Here is a 14,683-nt window from a genome sequence, read left to right on the forward strand (position 1 = left end):
CCTAGAATTAGTTGTTCCTTATAAGGACATTTGAGATAAGGACTGGCTGGGGAAGAGAAGACGTGGGGGGAAGTGGAGGGCAGTGACTGTGTGCGCTGGGGCTGGAGGCGGAGGAGGGGGAGACTTCCAACTGGTCCGCTTCACAGCCCAGCATTCGCTGGGTGGATATGTTGTCCTTAGATGGTCCAGCCCCTCTGGAAGGAGGAAGGAGGGAAGCAGGGGAAATGCACACACCCTCGCCTCTCTGGACTGGTCTCTGAGGTCCCAGGGTGGCTGATTGGGGGTGGGGAGGCTAGAGGCCCCTATTAGCTCCTGGCGACCTGACTCAATTCTCTAGTGCAGCGGCTTCAGAGCCGCCGCCAGCATTCTCTGGCCTAAATCGCTTCCAGTTTGTTTAGTCAAAACCCTTGGCCCCAACATCAAAGCCCCTTTGGAGTTTCTGGGGGTTGTTGTTCTTATATGGTGTTTATTTCAGAGATGGTTCTGCTGTCACTGGCTGTGCGGGGTGGGACAGGAGGGGCTGCTGGGGCCCTTGATTTCAGAGACATCGGGTTGGCCTGGGTGGAGGGCTACCAGACAGTGTCTAGGGCAACTGCCCCCGGGACACTGTGTCCCCCACGCCTGCCTCTGTCTGGGGAGAGCACAAGGGGTAGCTCCCTTCTCACCTGCCCAGGGCCCCGCAGAGGAGCCTCCATTCCGTTCAAATTTGTGCCAGACATTTCAGTCTGGGCTTCCAGGGGTCAAGTCCACACCACCTCCGCACAACCCCCATACAACCCTCACCTCAGAATCCGCGGGCTCACTCCAAGCAAACAGCGCTCCACTCTGCACCTCACCATCTCAGCCCCTCCGCACCGGGCCTGGAGCCCAGCTCCTTCAACACCTCCTCCCCTTCTTTAAGTCTTTACAGCTTTTCTTTTCATCTGATTGGCTGCATGTGTACTCAGCTATTTGACAAACGCTTGGCTCCGTTAGGCTCTGGAATCCGCACCTTTCTTACTTCTGAGTTCCTGCAGGTTAGAGCAGAACCCCTCCCTCCTAGGGCCCATTCTCCAGCACCTGGCAGGGTGTGTGCACACGGAGAAGAGGGATGCTCTGTCCAGACAGCGGATGGAGGTGCTGCTTCTTTTTTTTTTTTAATTAGTTTATTTTTATTTTTGGCTGTGTTGTGTGTTCCTTGCTGTGCGTGGGCTTTCTCTAGTTGCGGTGCGCAGGTTTCTCATGGCAGTGCCTTCTCTTGCAGCACAGCACGGGCTCTAGGCATGCGGGCTTCAGTAGTTGTGGCATGCGGGCTCAGCAGTTGTGGCTTGTGTGCTGTAGAGCACGGGCTCAGTAGTTGTGGCGCACAGGCATAGCTGCTCCGCGGCACGTGGGATCTTCCCCAACCAGGGCTCGAACCCGTGTCCCCTGCACTGGCAGGCGGATTCTTAACCACTGCGCCACCAGGGAAGCCTGGAGGTGCTGCTTTCAGGGAAGCTGATAGCAGAGGATGCAGGGCTGGTGGCCTGGGTGGAGGTAAGCTCCTAGGACTGGCCCTGGGAAAAAATCTGCACTGAGTGAAGAGGAAGCCAACTCCAGGCCTTAGCCATTCGCCCGAGCATGAACAAAAGGTGAGAGAGAGAGAGGGAGAGGGAGAGAGAGAGAAGAGGACAGTAACAGGGCCAGGTCTTTGGTAACCAGTTGTTGAACAGAAAAGTTTCCAACCAGGGGAATTCCCTGGCAGCCCAGTGGTCTGGGCTCAGTGCTCTCACTGCTGAGGGCCTGGATTCAATCCCTGGTCGGGGAACTAATATCCCACATCCCACAAGCTGTGCAGTGCGGAAAATCAAAAAGAGAGAGAGAGAAGTAAGATGTTTTCATAGCCAAAAATGTAATTAAAAGAAACTATCACTATTAAAAAAAAAATTCCAACCATGAGCTACAAGGACAAAGTCCTCTCTGGGTCAACTACCTTCTTCCTAGGGTGTTACTAAGAGCCAGAGGGGTCTCCAGACCCTCCTTAACCTATCTACTCTCCCTCCACCGCCTCATTTACCTCTGTTCCTTTCTCCTATCATCGTCCCGGGCTATGCCCTTCCTGCCTTCTTAACTCCCCATCTGCTCCCTCAAAGGGAACTAACTTGAGTGCACGAATGGCCATCTTTAGTGCCCCCACCCCCATTGGACAAATTCTTTACCATCACAATCACATGCTAAAAATGGGATCCCAGCTGGGACAGGTGGAGGTAAGACTAGGAGTGGACTTAGCCATCATCCCTGCCGTGGGACAAAGGCAAAGTCTCTGAGTCTGAATCTCCCGCATTTTGCACACGCTTGTGAGCCAAGAGCTTGGTCTTTACAGGGGCTCCAGTCTAAGAACGTGGAGAGCACGGGTGACCTCCTTGCTTTGTGGACTCTCCCACCGGGAGCCTAACTGGTGGTTCCCCCAAGATGTGGTAATTCAGAGAGCCTAGACACAGGCTCCCCATCCCTAAACCAGTGTCTTCAATGCTCTAAGGAGCTGGTCTTCTGATCGGGGGGAATGCAGTTTTGAGCCACTCTCTCCCAGGGTGGCCCCTTGGCTCCATGGTATAGCAGGTGCCTCCCTCCGCACCCCACTCTATGCCCGCCCCGCCTTGCAGACTCTCATTAGTCAGTAATGCTAATGTGGCTGCAGCTAGTGATTGAGACCGTTGGTTGGACTGAGGGTTAGCGATCAACATCCCTGGCATAGCTGCTAATCCTTTGGAAATATGTTTTTAATAATCATAGGGGAGGAGGTCAGGCTGGGTGGTCCTGGGAGCTAGGATCCAACGTCTCCTGCTCCCCCAGCCCTCCGTTCCCATGGTTTCTCCTAGGCAGGCACTCTGGGGTGTATTGGGGCAGGGGACTCACTTGGTAAGACTGGCCAATCCGCAGCAGATGGAGGTGGTGCCTGGTACACAGCTGCCTCTGCTAACAGGGCAGGGACAGGATTGTGCCAAGGGTGCGGCTGATGTAGCTGAATGAAGTGCCCCGGGGTCAAGAGGCTTTAGCCACGTGGAAGGATTAATTCTGAGCCCCGTATTGCTCATTCCTACGCCTGATGCCCAGAGAGGAAGCATGCGTTCCAAGGATCCCCTCACCAAAGCAGCCCAGTTCCGGAGATGTCCTCAGTCTCTCTCAGTCAGGAAAGCCTCAAGTCAAAAGGGCTCTGTTTCCGTTCCCTTAGGTTTCTCGGGCCTGCCGATCGTCCCATTCAATCATCTAGTTTATGTAATGTCTTTAATAATACACAATTATAATTGTCCTATGAACAGCATAATAGCAGGCACATAATAAATATAAACTGTATAGTAATATATTACGTGTAATAATATAATCGTTACGGTTAACATTTTATGGACTGCCTACTCTGTCAGGCCCTTTATACAGATTAACTCTTGTGTTCCTAGCACCCTGCCAAGCAAGCCTTATTATCCTGTTTTATATGGAGAAATCTGACACTCAGGGAGGTTAACTTGCTCAAGGTCATAGAGCTAATAAGGGGTGGGGCCAGCATCAACCCTAGGTCTCTGGTTAATTTCAAACCCATTCTTTCCAGTCTGACACTGTAGGGAACTTAAAGAATAAAATAATATAGCGTCAGCACCATTAAAACACTGATAACCCCGGACACCACACACACACACACACACACACACACACACACACACTAAAAGTTAGGTGACAGCACAAAATAGCTTTTGGAGGGCTGCTGATGCCAGGTACTACATGCAAGGAGGGCTCAGGGTGTGGTACTGGCAGTAAATGTCACAGTTTGGAGGAGGAAGAAGCCACCAAGGACAGCAGGAATGGCTGAAGACTTTGCAGAGGGAGGAAAGGGATTTAACGGGTGGGTAAGAGCTGTGGTGGGAAGGACAGGAGCAAAGGTACACAGGTGGGAATGCAGTGGCAGTGAGGAGATCAGACTGGTCTACTCCATCCTGATAACTTCTGTCCGCCCACTCACCATCCCTGTAAGCAGGCCTGCCCTTAACATCTGCGGATCTTGGGGCAAGAGGACCGATAAAAAGCTGCAAACAAAATTTCTAAATATTTAAAAGTTATGGGACTTCCCTGGTGGCGCAGTGGTTAAGAATCCTCCTGCCAATGCAGGGGACCCGGGTTCGATCCCTGGTCTGGGAAGATCCCACATGCCGCGGAGCAACTAAGCCCATGTGCCACAACTACTGAGCCCGCGTGCTGCAACTATTGCGCAGCACGCGGGCTCAGTAGTTGCGCACCTAGAGCCCGTGCTCCGCAACAAGAGAAGCCACTGCAATGAGAAGCCCGCGCACCACAACGAAGAGTAGCCCCCGCTTGCCGCAACTAGAGAGAAAGCCCGCGCGCAGCAACGAAGACCCAGAGCAGCCAAAAAATAAACAAATAAATAAAAAGAAAACAAAATAAAAGTTATAACAAGGACCTACTGCATAGCACAGGGAACTCTGCTCAATGTTCTGTAATAACCTAAATGGGAAAAGGATTTGAAAAAGAATAGATACATGTATATGTACAACTGAATCATTTTGCTGTACACCTGAAACTAATACAACATTGTTAATCAACTATAATCCAATATAAAATAAAAATTAAAAAAAATACAAGTTATAAATCAAATGTTAAATAAGACCTATCTCTTACCTTGACAAATCTACTTTTAAAATCACTTTGGAGTTTAGTGCTGGAATGTGGCGGCGCTGCCCCACCTACCTACTTTCTCTTCCCACCAGCAGTTCCTTTCTGCTCTGCTCAGGTGAGGACCCCTCCCCAGCCCACATGTGCAAGCCCCACCCACCCCCATAGCCAGCCCGCCCTTGACCACCATCAACCCTGAGGGTATCCACACTTGTATTTGGCCTGCCCTTGGTGGGAAGGATGGATGGGGAAGGAGCTCTGCAGGCCTTGGAAACAGTCTGGGGTCAGTTAGATAGGAAATTCTGGGGATCAGTGAGGCCCTCAGCTCAGGGACAAAATTTAAGGATGCCAAGAAACTCAGTAATAATGATAAATAATACTTTAATGCGATATTTTAAATATCAAAATTAATGTAAAAGACCCATAATAAACAAAATATCAAAATTTTTAATAAAGATGGGATCGGTATTACTGATTTTTTTTGTTTGTTTCAGACTTCAATATAGTTCCACACAGGGCTTGGCCAGGAACCCAGAGCATGATCTAGAAGGGAGAGTAGAGGGGGCCCTGTAGGCTCTGGGTAGGTACATCCCATGGACTTTTTGTTCTGTGGGGTAGAGAGCAACGGGAGGCTCCCAGAACAGAGGACCTTCTTTTTTAGAGCCTAAGGGTGATGCATACTAACTGTGAGCTTCACGATACATCCAGCATCTAGCAGAGGACCTGGCATGTAGTAGGTGCTCAATAAATACTTTTTTTTTTTTTTTTTTGCCGTACTCGGGCCTCTCACTGTTGTGGCCTCTCCTGTTGCGGAGCACAGGCTCTGGACGCGCAGGCTCAGCAGCCATGGCTCACGGGCCCCGCCGCTCCGCAGCATGTGGGATCTTCCTGGACCGGGGCACGAACCCGCGTCCGCTGCATTGGCAGGCAGACTCTCAACCACTGCACCACCAGGGAAGCCCAATAAATACTTCTTGAATAAGCAAATGGATAGCACTAACTTCCAAAATCAATCACAGTCATATCCATTACGAGGTTCCTGGGACAGTGACTCCCAGTGCAGCCCCAGCATCCCTGTTATCATCACGTTGTCGTAGCCTGGGTCAAGGCCATGAGTCAGAGGACAGAGGCAGGGAATGTGTCAAGACTTAGAGAGGAGACTGAGCGAGGATCCTGGACCGGTTGGGGGCAGAAGGAGGCAAGGCTGTGGTTGAAGAGAGTGTGAGGTCCAGGAGGAGATCCAGGTGAGATGGAGGCCAGGGGTCTCAGGGGCTCAACCAGAGCTGGGTTTGGAAGACAGAGGAAGAGGGAGGGGACCCAGGCTTAGGGTGGCGGATGGGGAGGGGAGAAAAGAGCTAGTTCTGGGAGGACCAAGGGGCAGGCCAGGGAGTTAGCCAGAGTAAGATGCAGGGGAGGGAGCTATGGGGCCTGGCAGGAAGAGCACAGGATCTGGAAGGAGTGACGGGTGTGTGTGTTTCTGCACAGTGATTAGAGGCCTGGAGAAAGGGAGTGAAAGCCTCGAATGGGGATCCCAGGAGCCAAGAACAGGTCCTTTCCTCAAGAAATGTTCTGGGCGGACCCCTCTCCCCTGACTCGGGTTACACACTGGTGTTTCCTATTTCAGGCCCTAAGCCCTAGCCCGATCGCCTGGCCTCCACCCCCGCCTCCCTCCCTCTTGCCTCCACCTTCCCCAGGGAGGGACAAACACACTTGATATATGAAGTGTTTCCACCTCTATGCTTGGTAATCCCACAAAGGCTTCAGTGTGTGGTGGCCCCTCCTCCCCTCCCCCGCAGTCCCTCCCCTTCATCCTTCTGTCCGGGAGTCTGGGAATGCCTCCTTTTCCCTGGAGGTGTCAGAGAGAAGGTGGACAAGCTGTGGGTTGGGAGGTTCCCTGTCCTCTCCAGCCATGTCCCTTCCATGACGGGTGGGCGGGCACGGAATGATGACCATTGGTTTCTCCGGCTTCCCACCAGGGCCCGGTTCTGGAGGTCAGAGGGTGGGTGTGAGGGTTTGCTTCTAATTTGCCTCTTTGCTTACCCTGCCCACCTCACTCCTTGCTGCCAAAGCCCCCTCCCACAGGTCGGGGGAGTGTTTTCTCCATACAGGAACCCAAAGGAGAAAGAAAACTGAGTTTTCAAATGCACCCTATGTGCCAGGCCATTTTACAAAAGTCATCTCAATTCCTTCCTGGAAAGCTTTTGAAATAGGTATTTTAACAGCCGAAGACAAGGTGAGGCAAGCAAAGTTGGACGTAGTATGGCCAGGGTTCAAGACCATGGACTTAGGCAGCAGACAGACCTGGGACCAAATCCCAGCTCTCGGCTTCATGAGCTCTCTGACTGGGGCAAGATTTTTATCCCCCAAAGCTTCAGTTTCCCCATCCCTAAAGGAAGGGTATAAGGCTCTTCACAGGCTTGTTGGAAGTATTAAGTAAGATATGGTTCATGAAATACGTGGGAAGAGGTATGTAGTAGATGCTGAGATTATTATTTTTGGACAGTCCCATAACTGGTAGGGGGCAGAGCAATCCCTGAGCTTTCCACTCCCCGACAAGGCTCTTCTCAAGAGGGCCGGAGCCCTTGGCCCAGTGGAGTGGGCTGGGGGGACAATGAGGCTAGGCGGAGTCAGCAAGCCAGTGTGTGTGTGTGTGTGTGTGCGCGCGCGCGCACGTGTGTGTGTGTGTGTCAGAGAGAACTCCCTTCCAATTCCCAGGGACCCTCTGTGGAAGTACAGATGGCAGGAGGACTCTAAAAGAGCCTGAAGTCAGGGAGCCCTGAGGACACAGACATCCCACTTCCCACCCACAGGCAGGGGGAGGACCCACAGCAACGCCATGGGTGGTCTCCTGGACCAGCTCCTCCTCTGATTCAGGGAGAAGCTGCAGCTGGCCCAGGGCCACACCAGCCCCTCACACCACCAGCCACGCCACGTCTCCATCACTCTGATGCTTCCTGCCCCAGTAGTACAGCAAAGAGTGGAAATGGGCACACTCAGGGTGTCTGGAGTAACGTCTTAGGTGTGAACAAGTGAGACGATGTGCTGAGCGTACAAACACAGGTCCCAGGCACGCATGCGGGGGATACGATTTGGGTGTATGTGCATTACATCTTATATGCGAGGGGGTGCCTGTGTGCATACACATTTGTGGTCACACAACTTCCAGACTTACCCTGGGGTCCCTGGGTGTATGTGGGTGCCATGTGCCAGGATATGTGCATGTGTCCACGTGTGTGACTGCATGTCAGACAAACTCCCTGGAGCTGGGGCTCTGCAGGAAGGGTCAGATGGCAGCCTGAGACACTTTTCATGTGTCAGGAAAACCAGGCTCCCCTTTCAGGAAGCCTTCCCAAGGAAAATAAACTAGCCCAGCTCCTGGGGCAAAGGGGGAGGGAGCGGGGCATGGGGAAAGAGAGAAGGTGACTGAGCATGGTGGAGGAGGTCACGGAGCAAGGTAGTCAAATGACACCCCTTTGACCCCACCCGATGACCCCATCCTGATCTCTGGAAATTCTCTTCCTTTCACTTTGTCCTAAGAGGGCTTTGTCCTCTTGCTTCTCTTCAGATCTTTTTTCTCCTTTCCATCACTCTTCTCTCCCATCTCTGCCCTTCTCCCTCCAACTTCCTCTCTTCCTCCCCACTCCTGCTACTCTGGCTGCCTGCCAATCACCTCTGCTTCTCTCTCACCTCCACTGCAGAAGCCAAAGCCATGGTTCACCTATGAGAACAGGTGGTCAGAAAATCCCGATAAGCAGCAGTACAGGTGTACCGGTTGTTATTAAGAAGCCCCTGACTGACGCCTCCAGCAATGCAGGGGATTTTTCTCTGTTGATCATTGACTCCATCATTTATCAGATGTTCATTAAACACATGGTTTGTGCCAGGCACTATGGTTGCCTCTAGAACTACAACAAGTGGGCTCTGCCTCATGGAAATTTCAGACCGATAGGGGAGTCAGAAATTAATCAAAGCCACGTACACAATATAAAATTAAAACAATGTTGAGGGCGTTCCCTGGCGGGCCAGTGGTTGGGACACTGCGCTTTCACTGCCAAGGGCCCGGGGTTCAACCTGTGGTAGGGGAACTAGGATTCCATAAGCTGTGTGGCGCAGCCGAAAAAAACAAACAAACAAAAAACGTTGAGGGCTTCAGAGAGAGGAATACATAGTACATATAAGTATTGTGAGAGCCTCTAATGGGGGAATTAACATGGTCAGGGGATGAGGAAGATTCACTAAGGAAGTGATTAGTCTAGGTTGGAGGGAAAAGTAAGAGTTAAGCAGGCCAAGGAGTGGAGGGAGTGGGTGTGGAGTGAGACAGATTATTAGATTGCTGTAGGCAGAGGGAACAGCATGTGAAAAGGCCCTGAGGCCAGAGGGAGTGAGGTCCATTTGTGTAACTGAAGAAAGGCTTGTGTGGTGAGGAGAGAGAGGGAACTTAGAGGGGCTGCAGCAAGCTGTGCGTGCTCTCCTGGGCTGTGTTAGGGATCATTTGTCTAGACAAAACGCCAATATGCTTTGTAAGTATGATATATTTTATAATTGTTTAAGAAAGCATACATTCATTAAGACTTTTAAATGATTTTATGTTTTTTCACCACAACAACATCCACACATATTTGAAGAACAATAGTACACAGATCTGGGGGCTTCCCTGGTGGTGCAGTGGTTAAGAATCTGCCTGCCAACGCAGGGGACACGGGTTCGATCCCTGGCCCGGGAAGATCCCACATGCCGCGGAGCAACTATACCCATGCGCCACAACTACCGAGCCTGCGCTCTAGAGCCCGCGAGCCACAACTACTGAGCCGGAGTGCTACAGCTACTGAAGCCCGCACGCCTAGAGCCTGTGCTCCGCAGCAAGAGAAGCCACCGCAATAAGAAGCCCGCGTGCAGCAACGAAGACCCAATGCAGCCATAAATAAATAAATTTATTAAAAAAAAATAGTACACAGATCTGGGAGACAGTGGGAAATCTGCAATCTACAGATTCTGTTGGGTCTGCTTATGAATTCCCAGGGCACCCACAGGTTGAAGGTCACTGTGCTGGAGAAGAGAGGAAAGGAAGGGGTAGAGAATCACCTCAGTGTGTTGCCAGCGTCTGGGTCAGACAGAAAAAGCCAAGCTGAGCTGAGCTCCACACACTCTCCTCCCACAGCGTCTGACCCTGGCCCTCCGCCACCCCAGCCATGTGCTTAGCCCCTAACAGCTGGAGTGGCTTGTGCTGGGGGCGGGGCTGGGAGAAGGATGAGACAGCTGAGCAGGGAGGGAGGAAGAAGGAGTAGAGCGCTGCTCAAAGCAGGGCCTGCGGACCAGGAGCATCAGCGTCGCCTGGAAGCTGCTGGGAATTCATATTCTGGGCCCCACCCTTGACCTACTGAATCAAAACCTTGAAGCGAGGCGGCCTCTGTGGCATTGTTTTAACAACCCCAGCAGGTGACGCTTAGGCACTGCTGAAGTCTAAGAACCAGCAGTATAGAGGGGTGCGAAGTGCTCTAGGCTGAATCTGTGAAAATAGGAGTTGAATCCTCATTCGTCCATCGGGTCAGCCATCCAGCCATCCCGTCTTGCTGGATACTCTGTTCATGGAAGCCTTTCTGAGGGAAAGGCACAGAGATGGAAATAACGTGGCTCCCTCAGGCCCAGCCCCCCCACCACCACCGTAGCCTCTCCCCTGCCTCTGTCTGACCTCTTGTTCTGGGACCCCCCATCCTAGCCCATGTGTGTGGGGTGGGGGAGGGGAAGTGTCTCAGGAGGGGTGGCAGGCGAGGCTTCCTGGCAGATCCAGCTGTCCTTTCCAATCCACACCTCAGCCACCCCCCCATCCCCAGTTCCCTCACAACAAGCACACCCAGCAGCTGCAGGAAGCGCCCAGCCTGGCCCAGCTCTAACCCCGATGTCCCCCAGCTCCGGGGAAGTGGAGTTCAACCTGTTCTTCCCTGATGACCCTCCCAGACCTACCACAGCCTGGACCCATGACATCTCCCAAACCCACCTCTCCTTCCCCGCAAACCTCCCCTCTTGAGGGGATTGGGAAAAACTGTCACAAGCCATGTCCTCACCCCAGTGCCCCCAGCCTGAGCCCCAGCCCCAGCTGTCAGCTCCTCAGGCCACAGCCCACCCCCACTGAACGCCACCCCACACTGTGGGTGGGATCTCATCTCCACACAGGCCAAGCAGCTGGCTGGACCACCTGCCTCAGGAGAGACCAAATGGAAGATGGAGAGGAAGGGCAGGGGTGGGGTTGCTCTGAGGGAAAGGAAACAGGGGTGAGAGGGCTGAGGTCAGGAAGTCTAGGCTGTTAGAGCTGGAAGGGATCTCAGGGATCAACCAGTTCAGTGTGGACATTTTACACCCCTCCCCCAGAAGGGGGAGGGAGTCAGGGTACCTGTACGTCGGAAAGCGCCGTCCCCCAACCGACCCTAGTCCACTTCATCATACAGGGTCTTCCTTGAGTGAACTGCGTATTTCTTCTCCCCTATCACTCATTCTACTACTCCTGCCTGCCCACGACTGATATTAAGTTCATTAGGTCATCTCGTATTCACTCCATGTTTATAATTTTTTGTAGCTTAGGAGTGTGTGTGTATGTGTGTGTGTGTGTGTGTGTGTGTGTGTACTGCCTCCACCATCAGACTGAGGGTTTCCCAAGGACACAGCCTACGTCTCTGCCATCAGTCTAGGCATTCCTAGAGGACAAACAATGCTTCCCTTCCATCAGGAGTTCCCTGAGGGCAGGGGCCGTCTCCCCTATTAGAATGGGGTTTCCTCAAAGCAGACACTGAGCCTCCAGAATTCTGTGGGCCTCCTTCTCACCTCCATGATTCTCTTCAACACACACAGCCTGGTGTTAGTCCCTTAGCCATGTGGTCTGGGACCGAAGAGCAGAGAGGCCCTTGGATAAGAAGCACTCGGTTCACAGACCATCCCTGCCTGAAATGGCTGGTGGCGTCTGGAGCCATTGGGGCCACCGCTTCGGGACCCGGGAATTCTCAGACAGCTGCTCTCACTCCTTGCCCATCCCCAGATTCCAAATTTTTGTCACACTAATTCCCAGCTCTGGTGTTCTGTGGCTCCTGTCCCACCAGCCCTCCCGGGAAATTCTCTACATTTTGAAGGGAGCTCACCCTACCTAAGCTGCAGACCCTGTACACTGAGGGAGTCCGGTGGGGAATGAGGGGGAGGGGAGAGGTCTTCCTTTCTCCCCTTGGCCAAGGCCTCGGGATGGCTGAGGCAGTTGACCCCTTCCCATATCTCCCCAGGCCCCTGCCCCTCAGTGACCTTTCCTCTCTCGTTTGCCCCAGACCCTCCCTACCATCTCCCATGACTGGTGAGTTGCAACTATAGTTCAGCAAAGACATCAAAGCTAACCCTCTCTAAGGAATCGGTCATAGAGCCTTCCTCCCTGCTCCCTAAAGAGGGTGCTAGGATTTTTGTCACAGCTCCCAACCTACCAAAACTCTAGCAGAGTTCATTCTGGAACCTTTCTGGAATTATCACCCTGCGCACCTAACAGCCCCAGCCTCAGGCCAGCGATGTGGCGCGGTCTCAGTGAGAGCAGTCAATACGGGGGAGCTCAGTTCCGTCCCAGAGGGTCCTGCCAGAGCCTCTTCCCACACTGTGCTGGGCCTTACAGCAGCATACGGGGCACCTTCACTGATGTCATCCGAAGAACGTATAGGTGACAGGCTGGCTAGCAGTGCTTCCTCCTCCACTCTCTACGGCACAGAGTTAAAGCACTGTCCACATTCACACTGTGCGTGTGGGCGCACATGCGTATGTGCATGCGCGTGTGCATGTGTGTGTGTATGACTAACCCCACCCCAGTCCATGCTATTAAGGATGAGTTCTTAATGCTCAGGGTCCTTATTCACTTTCGTGACCTTGGTAACCAGCAGAGTGTACGACATATAGTAGCCATTAAGTCTGTGGGATGGATGGATAGATGGATGGATGGATACACAGACAGGCAAAGGGATACAATCTATATATAACCCTACAAGGTGCATAGGACAGACCCTATCCCAGCTTGTGGATAAAGAGACGTAGAAACTGTATCCAAGGCCCCACAGCTAGTCAGTGGAGATGGAACACCACACCAGGCCTTTTGGGGTACATATCCTGTAGCAGTGCTAGCTTGGAACCAAAACCAGGCCCCCAGACTCCCTACACACAGGATCGCCGCGCGTGGTTGAGCAGGTCACACACTGCACGATTCCAGAGGTGCTCCTTGGTAAATGGTACCCCCTGGAGTTGGGGCAGGATGTGACTCACGTGGCTGCCTCCACGCTCAGGCCTCAGCGCCTCTGTGCACACATTCAGGCACTTGGGGCATCAGGGATTCATCCGCTCCTTCTCTTCCTCTCGCACTAGCCAGGGTGCCAGCCAGCAGGAGTTCCTGCCCCCGCTGGTGAGGACCCCTAAGGAGTCCTGTGAGAAGCACTGTGTGCTTCTCAGCTCCCCAGGCAGGAGCACTTCTGTCAAACCTCACCATGGCCCCCAAGGCCCCCTACATGTGCCCACACCCCATCCACACACAAAGGGAGGTGCAGGGCCCCAGATCTCCAAGTTCCTGTCTGAGACTCAACCAAGCAGGGGACTGGGGGCTGGCCTCCTCCCCCCAACCCTGCCTGGAGCAGAGTCCCGACCCCCTCCACTCGTGTGCAGGGCCCTGGCCCCTCCCAGGGAACAAGGCTGGGATTAATAAGCGGCCCGGCTCCCTCCCCTAATGGGCTCCAGCTGCACAAACATTCCCAGAATTCAGAGCTGGCTCTGTCTGGGGTGGCCCAGGCCTCAGCCCCAGCATTCCTGGCCCCCTCCCCCACAAGCCTGGGACAGCTGCTCCGGAACTCCAGCAACTGGCTGGGGATCGAATCCCAACTCGGCTTTTCCAGAGGTGGGGGGCATTGGAACGGCTGGGACCGGGGCTGGGCTGGGCTGGGGAGGAGAGGAGATGGGAAGAGGTGAACAAACTCTGAAGGGACACCTCAGGAGTTCCTGCCCTACCTGTCCTCCCTCTCCCGCTCTGCTGCTCACCCTCCCCCACCCTCCCCCGCCAACAGGGCTCCCACTCTGAGCCCTAGGTTCCAGGGGCCCAGCTCTGTCATACCTAATTTGTCTCACCAGGCAGTGCCCTTGGCTGGCAGTGCCCAGGGGGAGGTGACAGGGCAAGGCTGAGAGGAAAGATAAACATCTCCCCTTGTGTTTTAAGAGATCCAGCTGTGTCCTGGCAGGAGCTTCATCCAAACAGATTCTTATCAAGAAAGGGGAGGGAGTGGCAAAGGGAGCAGGAAGAAGAAGGAAAGTGAGTCCTCACCCTCTCATTATCCACTCAGGGAGGGACATTCAGGGACCCAGTGGCAGGAGTCCTGGGTGGACAAAGCCGTGCCTGTATTGATGACCGCTCTGCACCTGTCTTCTCATTCCCACCTCTGGATCCGGGGCCAGGACCCATCGTTCAGCTGTCCTTGTTCAGGGGCCACCAGTTGGGCCAGTTGGAGGGACACCAAGGGCTGAGGCCAGGCGAGGAGTCCTGTGACTTGTGTTTGTGCCAGGGTCCATGGGCATGGGGGGGAACTGTGGAGAGCACAGGTGACTCCAGTAGAGGCGTGTGTATGATTCTCTGGGCGTGTGTGTGTCTCTGTGCCCAAGCTTGAGCAGCTGTGTTAAATGGCACTATTTGATGGTGTTTGCGGGTGGACGGGTGTGTGTGTACATGCACACATCCACCTCTTAGTGTGCAGAAGTGGGGTTCGTAAGTTCCACACTAATTAGGAAAGGCTGCCAGCTGGCCTTCCCTCCCCCATGGGAAGTGCCCCTCTCCTGGGCCATGGGACAGAGAGAAGCAGAGAAGAAAGAATGGTAAAGAGACAAGGGAACCCAGAGAGAGCAGAGCCCCACTAGAGGCTGGAGGCCACCAAGGGAACCAACTGGGTCCTGGCCTCAGCTCTGCCATGAGCCAGCTGGGGACTTCGGACAGGTGACTTCCTTGACCTGGGCCTTGGTTTCCTTATCTTGAATAGGAGAAGGTTGCACTAGTCTCACC

The sequence above is a fragment of the Orcinus orca genome, chromosome 19 (genome assembly GCF_937001465.1).
Source record: "Orcinus orca chromosome 19, mOrcOrc1.1, whole genome shotgun sequence".
NCBI classification, from domain to species: domain Eukaryota; kingdom Metazoa; phylum Chordata; class Mammalia; order Artiodactyla; family Delphinidae; genus Orcinus; species Orcinus orca.